Source organism: Macaca thibetana, chromosome 5 (assembly GCF_024542745.1).
Source record: "Macaca thibetana thibetana isolate TM-01 chromosome 5, ASM2454274v1, whole genome shotgun sequence".
Lineage (NCBI taxonomy): Eukaryota > Metazoa > Chordata > Mammalia > Primates > Cercopithecidae > Macaca > Macaca thibetana.
The window spans coordinates 160,621,871-160,632,483 of NC_065582.1; the positions used below are offsets into that span (position 1 = coordinate 160,621,871).

Sequence of the window (10,613 nt, forward strand, 5' to 3'; positions counted from 1 at the left end):
ATACAATAGGTCTGTCTGAAAAGTTTTATCTCAATCTAATAATGATGTATTTCATTTGTAAAATGCATTAGAGAAACTCTATTTTTTTTTTTTTTTTTTTGAGGTGGAGTCTTGCTCTGTCGCCCAGGCTGGAGTGCAGTGGCGAGATCTCAGCTCACTGCAAGCTCCGCCACCCGGGTTCACGCCATTCTCCTGCCTCAGCCTCCCGAGTTGCTGGGGCTACAGGCGGCCGCCACCATTTCCGGCTAATTTTTTGTATTTTTAGTAGAGACGGGGTTTCATCGTGTTAGCCAGGTTGGTCTCCATCTCCTGACCTCATGATCTGTCCACCTCGGCCTCCCAAAGTGCTAGGATTACAAGCGTAAGCCACCGCGCCTGGCCTAGAGAAACTCTATTTAAAGGACTGTTCGACTCCATGTTAAATACTATAACTCTTATAAATACTATAACTATAATTACCCTGTGCTTTTGCTACTTAAATTATTATTTTCATGACTAAATTCTGTCATGATTAGCATCCTGTAAAAGGATGGTTAATAAATTATATTAAGGTGTTATTAATATTTCACTAATGGATAAAAACATTTCTTAAGATCTTAACTACAAATCATTTTTCATCTAAGTACTTTGGAAAAATTTAGAAATTGATGCATGGTGTTTTTTTTTTCTTCCAGCTTTCCAAACACGTGGCCTAGATTTTACCCTCAGAATAACTTTTGACTTCAGTAAGAGTTATAAACTGTCGTCTGGGAGAAGCATTTGGCTTCTGCTTTTCTCAAGCCTAAAGTTCTCCAGAAATGTTCTTCTGAAATGCAAATCTGATTTTCATCAAGCAGTTTTACCTACGTTGCATCATATTTTCCTTCACCAGCAAACACTGAGTATTTTATTTTTAACTAGCATAGCTATATCTGTATTTGCATGATACTTTCCAACTTTCCGAAATAAGCAATGAAATGCAGAATCTAGGCAAAAGAAAAAAAGATAATTTAGGTACTGAAAAATAACTTCTGAGAAAGAGATCATTGCCTGGCGCGGTGGCTCAAGCCTGTAATCCCAGCACTTTGGGAGGCCGAGACGGGTGGATCACGAGGTCAGGAGATCGAAACCATCCTGCCTAACACGGTGAAACCCCGTCTCTACTAAAAAATACAAAAAACTAGGTGGGCGAGGTGGCGGGCGCCTGTAGTCCCAGCTACTCGGGAGGCTGAGGCAGGAGAATGGCGTGAACCCAGGAGGCGGAGCTTGCAGTGAGCTGAGATCCGGCCACTGCACTCCAGCCTGGGTGACAGAGCGAGACTCCGTCTCAAAAAAAAAAAAAAAAAAAAAAAGAGATCACATACAGAAGTATTTAGTTTTATGCAATAGAGGGTTTTCAAAAGGTTGTATGCCCATCTAACATGCAACAGCTTTCCAGTTGAAGGGATACTGTGATGTATAATTTCCAAAGTGACAGTAACTATGAGTCTGCACTGTCTCAAGCCCTCTCACAGACATCAATCATTTCAATTGGTCCTCAGGACAATGCTGACGGTCAGTAATTTTATTCCTGTTTTTACAGATGTGCCTCGGAGGGTATGATTTACACAAGTCATACTCCTAGAAGTGGGATTTATGATTGTCAGTGAGTTCTTTATTTTTTTGGCTATAACAATTTAAATTATTTTTATTATTATAAACTGATAGAGAATATTTTATGTGAAGTACCCAGAGTATCAAATTATAATTTTAATAAACTATTTAAAGTTACAAAAATGATTTACAAAAGTATAAAATGATGAGAAATGCAACAAGATTTATTTTATTTTATTTTATTTTTATTTTTATTTTTTTTGAGACGGAGTCTCGCTCTGTCACCCAGGCTGGAGTGCAGTGGCCAGATCTCAGCTCACTGCAAGCTCCGCCTCCCGGGTTTACGCCATTCTCCTGCCTCAGCCTCCCGAGTAGCTGGGACTACAGGCGCCTGCCACCTCGCCCGGCTAAGTTTTTGTATTTTTAGTAGAGACGGGGTTTCACCGTGTTAGCCAGGATGGTCTCGATCTCCTGACCTCGTGATCCGCCCGTCTCGGCCTCCCAAAGTGCTGGGATTACAGGCTTGAGCCACCGCGCCCGGCAAGATTTATTTTAAAATATGTTTTAAATAGTTGATATACTTAAGTTTTAAAAAATCCTACAAACAAGTAACAGTGAGTGGCTGGGGTGACCAAGACAGGGGCTACTGAATTTTTACCCATTTGAATTTTCTGACACATTTATTATTTTAAAAATAATTATCCAAAGAAATGATAAGAAAACTACAGACCAGTGCCTCTTTTAATATAGACACAAAATCCTCAATAAAATACTGGCAAACACTCGACAAAGTAGAAATGGAAGGGAACTTTCTCAACCTGATAAAAGTCATTCATAGGAAACCCACAGCCAACATCATAAGGATTTCCACTCTCACCAATTCTATTCAACATGGTATTGAAGGTTCTAGCCAGGACAATTAGGCAAGATAATGAAGTAAAAGACATCAGATTGGAGAGAAAGAAAGAAAAGTGTATCTTCAGATGACATAATCTTATATGATGACATGATCTTATGCATAGAAAATTTTAAGAACTTGCCCAGGTACAGTGGCTCATACCTGTAATCCCAGCACTTTGGGAGGCTGAGGTGGGTGGATCACCTGAGCTCAGGAGTTCAAGACCAGCCTGGCCAAAATGGTGAAACCTCATGGTAGTGCACATGCCTGTAGTCCCAGCTACTTGGGAGGCTGAGGCAGGTGAATCACTTGAACCCAGGAGGCAGAGGTTGCAGTGAGCTGAGATCATGCATTGCCCTCCAGGCTGGGTGACAAGAGTGAAACTCAGTCTCAAAAAAAAAAAAAAAAAAAAAGAGAAGAAAAGAAAATTCTAAGAACGCCACTAAAAAATTATTACCTGTACCACTAATACATATATTCAGCAAAGTTGCAGAAGACAAGATTAATATAAAAAAATTGTATTCTATATATTTTCAATGAACCATCTGAAAATGAAACTAAGAAAACAATTCCATTTCCAATAGCATGAGTATCAAATATCCAGAGTATCAAATTAAATAAATAAAGCACTTAGGAAAATTTTTTTTTTTTTTTTTTTTTTGAGACTGAGTTTTGCTCTGTCTCCCAAGCTGGAGTGCAGTGGCGCGATCTCGGCTCACTGCAAGCTCCGCCTCCTGGGTTAACGCAATTCTCCTGCCTCAGCCTCCCGAGTAGCTGGGACTACAGGCGCCCGCCACCGCGCCCAGCTCATTTTTTGTATTTTTAGTAGAGACGGGGTTTCACCGTGGTCTCGATCTCCTGACCTTGTGATCCGCCCGCCTCAGCCTCCCAAAGTGCTGGGATTACAGGCGTGAGCCACCGCGCCCAGCTAGGAATAAATTTTTAAAAAGAAGTGCAAGCTTTATGCTCTGAAATCTATAAAACATTGTTGAAAGAAATTTTAAAGGATCTAAATAAATGGAAAAACATCCCATGTTTATGGATCAAAAGATATTATTATTAAGATGGCAACACTCACCAAATTATTCCACAGATTCAATGCAATCACTATCAAAATCCCAGTTGGTCACTTTGTAGAAACTGACAAGGAGAGCCACAATTTTATGGAACCCAGAATAGCCAAACAATCTTGAAAAAGAAGAACAGAGTTGGAGGACTGACATTTCCCCCATTTCAAACTTACTACAGAGCTACAGTAAGCAAGAATGGGTGGTGGTGGATAAGGATAGACTTACAGATCAAATGGATAGAACTAAGAGTCCAGAAATAAGCCCTCACATTTAGGTCATTTGATTTTTGACGAGTGTCAAAAGAATTCAGTAGGAAAAGGAACAGTCTTTGCAACAAATGATGCTGGGACAACTGGATATCTACATGCAAAAGAATGAAGTTGGGCCTGTTATTCACAACATATTAAAAAATTACCTTAGATCACTGCCCTAAATCTAAAAACAAAAACTATACAACTCATAGAAGAAAGTATAGGGGTAAATCTTCATAACCTTGGATTAGCAATGATTTCTTAGCTACGACACAAAAACCCAAGCAACAAATGAAAAAAAATAGATAAATTGGACTTCCTCAAAATTTAAAACTTTTGTGCTTCAAAGGACACTATCAAGAAAGTTAAAAAAAAAATACAGAATGGGAGAAAATATTTGTAAATCAAATATATCTGAAATGGGTCTAGTATCCAGAATATATAAAGAATTCTTAAAACTGAATAATAGGCCAGGTGCGGTGGCTCACGCCTGTAATCCCAGCACTTTGGGAGGCTGAAGCAGGCAGATCACGAGGTCAGGAGATCAAGACCGTCCTGGCTAACATGGTGAAACCCCATCTCTACTAAAAATACAAAAAATTAGCCAGGCGTGGTGGCGGATGCCTGCAGTCGCAGCTACTCAGGAGGCTGAGGCAGGAGAATGGCATGAACCCGGCAGGCGGAGCTTGAAGTGAACCGAGATCGCACCACTGCACTCCAGCCTGGGCGACAGAGCGAGACTCCATCTCAAAAACAAAACCAAAAAACCTGGATAATAAAAAGACAAATCGTTCAATTAAAAATGGGCAAAAGATCTGAATACACATTTATCCAAAGATTTCTCCAAAGCAAATGACTATTCAACACATGAGAAAATATTCAGTATCATTAGCCATCGTGGAAAAAGCAAATCAAAACCACAATGAGATACCATTTCACACCCACTAGTGTGGCAATAAGCAAAAAGACAGAAAATGACAAGTCTTGACAAGGATGTGGAAAATTGAAACCCTCATACATTGATGGTGGGAATGTAAAATGATGTAACCATTTTAAAAAGCAACCTAACAGTTCCCCAAAGGGTAACTATAGAGCTACTATATGACCCAACAATTCTACTCTTAGTACACCTAAGAGTACACCTAACTTAAGAGAACCGAAAACATGTCCATACAAAAACATAAATGTTCATGGCACCATTATTCATAGTAGAAGCAATGCAAATGTCCATCAACTGATGAAGAAATAAAATGTGATATATCTAGAAAATAGGATACTATTAGTTTTTAAAGACATAAAGTATGAAACACACTATAACACGGATGTACCTTGAAAACGTGCTAAATGAAAGAAACGAATCATGAAAGATCTTGTATTGTGGGATTCTAAAATGTCTAGAAAAGGCAAATCTATAGAGACAGAAGACTAATGACTGTCTAGGGCCAGGCAGTGTGGATGTGGGGATAACTGTGAAAGGATATAGGACTTCATTTGAAGTGATAAAAGTCTTCAAAGTTGATTATGTTGGTGGCTGCACAACTCTGAATATACTATAAACCACTGAATTTGCACTTTAGGTGAGTGAATTATATGGTATGTGAAGTGTATCTCAATGAAGCTGTTTAGCAAAGAGAGGAGAGAGAGCAGAAAAAATTAATTTAACTCCAATTACATGCTTTGCTTTTCATAGAGTATTTTAAAAAATAGAGACAGGCATCTCACAATGTTGCCCAGGCTGGTCTCCAACTCCTGGGCTCAAGCAATCCTCCTGCCTTGGCCTCACAAAGTGCTGGGATTACAGGCATAAGCCACCACGCCCAGCCTAGATGCTTTAAAAATCAAATTAATATGATTATAAACTTCATATTAGTAAGTCATATACTTCTATAAATGTTCAAGTGGGGACAACTAAATGATAAAATAAACTCTACAGAAAATTAGCGAACAATCATTACTTTGCTAGTTTGACTTACCTTCTAGCTTCATAGTAAGTTTGAGATTGTATTTCATTATATTCCTTTTTTTCTTTTTTTTTTTTTTTCAGGTTGAAGTGCAGTGGCACAATCACAGCTCACTGCAGCTTGAACTCCTGGGCTCAAGAAATCCTCTGGCCTCAGCTTCCTGGGATTAGAGATGTAGGCCACTGCACTCGACTCCGAGATTATATATATATATTTCATATAGATTATATGTATATACATATATTTATTATTTATTTATTTATTTATTTATTTATTTATTGGACAGGGTTGCAGTCTGTCACCCAGGCTGGAGTGCAGTGGTGCGATCTCAGCTCACTGCAACCTCCAGCTCTCAGATTCAAGTGATTCTCTTTCCTCAGCCTCCAGAGTAGCTGGGACTACAGGCGTGTGTCACCATGCCCAGCTAACTTTTGTATTGTTAGTAGAGACAGGGTAATACTGTGTTGGTCAGGCTGGTCTCAAACCCCTGGCCTCAAGTGATCTGCCTACCTCAATCTCTCAAAAGTGCTGGGATTACAGATGTAGGCCACTGCGCCCAGCCAGATTATATTTCTGACAAGAATAAGGTTCCTCAACCTTTCAGATGTAGAATGATCTTAGTTTAAGATAAAAATAATAGCTGGAATCATTGAGTGCCAACTTGCTTAAACCAAGAGACTTCAAATGGAGATGATCTCATTTGATCCTTCCACACCCCTGAATAGGACTTCTACTCCCCTTTTTATAGCTAAGGAAGCTGTGGCCCGGAAAAATGAAGAAACTCTCCCTAGCTCATACTCATAGTTACAGACATTGCTAGAATGCGAACGCTAGATACTCCTCTGACATTTCTCTATAACTAGCCCTATGCTAGGCCTGCTGGGCCACTTCCTCCCTTATTACCATTGTGAATTAGAACTCCAAGGCTGGGGAGACTTGAAGGGTAATAAGCATGCTAATGTTATCTTGAGGACCTAAGATCTAGTACATCACTTCTAGGTCATTCCGGAGAGCTGGAGAAACCGGATTGGGGAAAGGGGAAAGAAGGGAGTTGGAAATAAAAATTCCTTGTTTTCAAATGTGGAAGAAAGTATGAAGAAATAGAAAAGAATGCCTTAAAGATTCCTTCCAGCTCTAAAGTTCAGTCAATTTAAAGCTCCATCTTAATGGAGCTGAAGATACCCTACAATTCAGAGAACTTCCTTTTCTGACTTAGCCTTGTCCTGGGACCCATGATTGAGGTCTCTCCTTGAGAGCTCCAATGGCTATGGTTCCTTCAGGAAGTGTACCTTCAGACTTTCCCCTCGTTGTTGTACTCTTCTAACAATCTGTGCAAATTTTATCCTTTTATACTTATTTTTAAAAATTATCCTGCCTGGGCTCAGTGGCTCTTGCCTGTAATCTCAGTACTTTGGGAGGCCGAGGCAGGTGGATCATTTGAGGTCAGGAGTTCAAGACCACCTGGCCAACATGGCAAAACCCCATCTCTACTAAAATACAAAAAAATAGCTGGGAGTGGTAGCATGCACCTATAAATCCCAGCTACTGGGGAGGCTGCGGCAGGAGAATCACTTGAACTCACAAGGTGGAGGTTGCAGTCAGCCAAGATTGCACCATTGCACTCTAGCCTGGGCAACAGAGTGAGATATGGTCTCAAATAAATAAATAAATAAATAGAAATTGTCCTTAGGCTTCATATTCAGCTTCAGCCTATATCATGTCTACTTCCAGTGATTAGGCCAAATTGCCTCTAAAAATGTGACAAATTGCAAAACTGCTTTATATTGAAAATTTTCTATTATTTTAAAAATGGGCAATACATGCACATTGAACAAAATTTAAATTTTTTTTCTTTTTTTTTTTTTTTTTTTTTTTTGGAGTCTCACTCTCGCCCAGGCTGGAGTGCAGTGGGTGATCTCAGCTCACTGCAAGCTCCACCTCCCGGGTTCACGCCATTCTCCTGCCTCAGCCTCCGGAGTAGCTGGGACTACAGGCGCCCGTCACCAAGCCTGGCTAATTTTTTTTTTTTTTTTTTTTTGAGACGGAGTCTCGCTCTGTCGCCCAGGCTGGAGTGCAGTGGCGCGATCTCGGCTCACTGCAAGCTCCGCCTCCCGGATTCACGCCATTCTCCTGCCTCAGCCTCCCGAGTAGCTGGGACTACAGGCGCCCACAACCGCGCCCGGCTAATTTTTTGTATTTTTAGTAGAGACGGGGTTTCACCGTGGTCTCGATCTCCTGACCTTGTGATCCGCCCGCCTCGGCCTCCCAAAGTGCTGGGATTACAGGCGTGAGCCACCGCGCCCGGCCAATTTTTTGTATTTTTAGTAGAGACGGGGTTTCACTGTGTTAGCCAGGATGGTCTCCATCTCCTGACCTCATGATACGCCCGCTTTGGCCTCCCAAAGTGCTAGGATTACAGGGGTGAGCCACCGTGCCCAGTCAATTTAAAATTTGTAGAAAGAAATGCATATAGAGTTTCTAGATTTAGCAAATAAATGTTAAGGACATACAGTTATATTTGAATTTCGTATAAACTACAAATATATTTATAGTATACATTTGTCCCATGCAGTATTTGGGACATATTTATACTAAAAATTGTGTGTTCATCTGAAACTATAATAAAATTTAAATGGACATGCTATATTTTATCTGGCAACCTGAAATGCACAGAGAAGTAAGACTCTCCCTAGCCAGGATCTCCCAGGGACCTGTTTGCCCTTTCAGAAGGAAATCCTATTACCATTTTCTCCAGTATCTTTCCAGGATAGTCTATAAACAGCCTTCTTTTGCAGCAAAGTTGTTAGCCCCAGCACAAAATAGACTCTGAAAAAAAGGATTTAATGTAAGGATATCTGTGATTTTGTTTTTTGGTTTTTTTTTTTTTTTTTGAGACGGAGTCTCGCTCTGTCGCCCAGACTGGAGTGTAGTGGAGCGATCTCAGCTCACTGCAAGCTCCGCCTCCTGGGTTCACGCCATTCTCCTGCCTCAGCCTCCCGAGTAGCTGGGACTACAGGCGCCAGCCACCACGCCTGGCTAATTTTTGTATTTTTAGTAGAGACAGGGTTTCACAGTGTTAGCCAGGATGGTCTCGATCTCCTGACCTCGTGATCCGCCCGCCTCGGCCTCTCAAAGTGCTGGGATTATAGGCCTGAGCCACTGCACCCAGCTGTGTTTTTTATTTGGACCTAGAACAGTTATGAAAGGAATTTAAACAGAGGCCACGTGGTGCAGGAGGGCGGGTCAGATCTTAGTTCATAACAACTGGGAATCCTTGGGTATGTTCCTTAACTTCTGGGATCATTTGCAAACCGAGGATAAAAATACTCATCTTATCCATTTGTAGTTAATAATAAGTAACACATGTAACATACATTGCAAAATGCCTGGCACAAAGTAGTCATTGGATCAGCAGTCCCCTCCCTGTTTGGATGTTTTAGGGTGTTCATCTGTAACTTTCCTAAGAAGTTAACTGTGAAGAATTCTGTCTAGAACCACAGGTCAGATGAACAGCGTGTCAGTGCAATCTTCTAAATTTGCCATCAGGTAATTCAGTTGTTTCTTTAAAGCCTCTACTCTATCAAATATTTAATACTTATATGACTCAAGCTCTGATGGCTTTGTTTATCCTATTCCTCTTTCATCTTATTGAATCTTCATCTGTCATCGGTTGATTCAAAAAGAAGTATTTCCTGAACACCCTCTATGAGCCAGGGGCTGTTACTATGCACTGTAGAGGCAGGTCAGGGCCATTAGGGGACTTGCATTCAAGTATTTGAGTACAGAGACACAGATAATAAAAGAGTAAACAAGTCAGGCATTTTAAATAATGATAAAGACTATGCCAGAAAATTAAACAGGAGTGATCAGTGCTAGAGAGGGAGGGCGGCATACTTCTATTCAGGTCAACCACCCTCTGAATAGTAAATTCCTTTTGCTTAGTAGTAAATTCCACCTTCTTAAGCTGCCCAGAGTGCTTTAAGTCTGCATTTCATGAAGGAAGGTTTCAAACAATACAACAACATTTACAATTTTAAGTTTGCTGTTTAGGCTCTAGCACTATGTAGATACAAAGGTCTTTCAGGAGTATAGACTTGGATATTTCTTCCTTCCTTTAGTTAAGGTCTAGATTGGAAAAGAAAAGTGATGAGCATTCAAATTCTGAGTGCCGGTTATAAAAGGGCAAAGCCTCCTGCCAACTATTAACATTTATCATCAATGCCACCCACCCCCACCCTGCCCATACCCACACCTCCAGCTCTGCAAGCTGGATGTTTTTATCCCTATTTTAAAGTAGGAAGAAATGAGGCTCCCAAAATTCAAGTGATTTGGCCAAGGATACTCTGGTCAGAAGTGGGCAGATCAGATGTGATGCCATCTTTCTGTTTCCAAGTCAAGAATCTTTTAATTTATATCTGTTAACCGACAGTTTCATGCCATTTCCACTCCTCCAAAAACCTTGCTTCTTCATTAAGAGGTTTGTGTTAAAAACAACAACTGGGCCAGGTGCAGTGGCTCACGCCTGTAATCCCAGCACTTTGGGAGGCTGAGGCGGGTGGATCACCTGAGATGAGGAGACCAGCTTTGCTAACATGGTGAAACTCCGTCTCTACTAAATATACAAAAAAAAAAAATTAGCCGGGCGTGGTGGCGGGCATCTGTAATCCCAGCTACTCAGAAGGCTGAGGCAGGAGAATCGCTTGAACCCGGAAGGCAGAGGTTGCAGTGAGCCAAGATCTCACCACTTCACTCCAGCCTGGGCAACATGAGTGAAACTCTGTCTCAGAAAAACAAAAACAAAAACAAACCAAAAAGAAACACAGTCCTAAACTATCTTTTCTTAAACTCTGCTTGTTATTTG

At 40.8% G+C, this 10,613-nt stretch overlaps 1 protein-coding gene across 2 annotated transcripts in view; it reads right to left on the minus strand.

The window, feature by feature from the left end:
* Window positions 1-10,613, minus strand: part of RBPJ (recombination signal binding protein for immunoglobulin kappa J region) — a 270,190-nt gene that overhangs the window by 124,661 nt on the left and 134,916 nt on the right. The gene's annotated exons all lie outside the window — the stretch shown is intronic.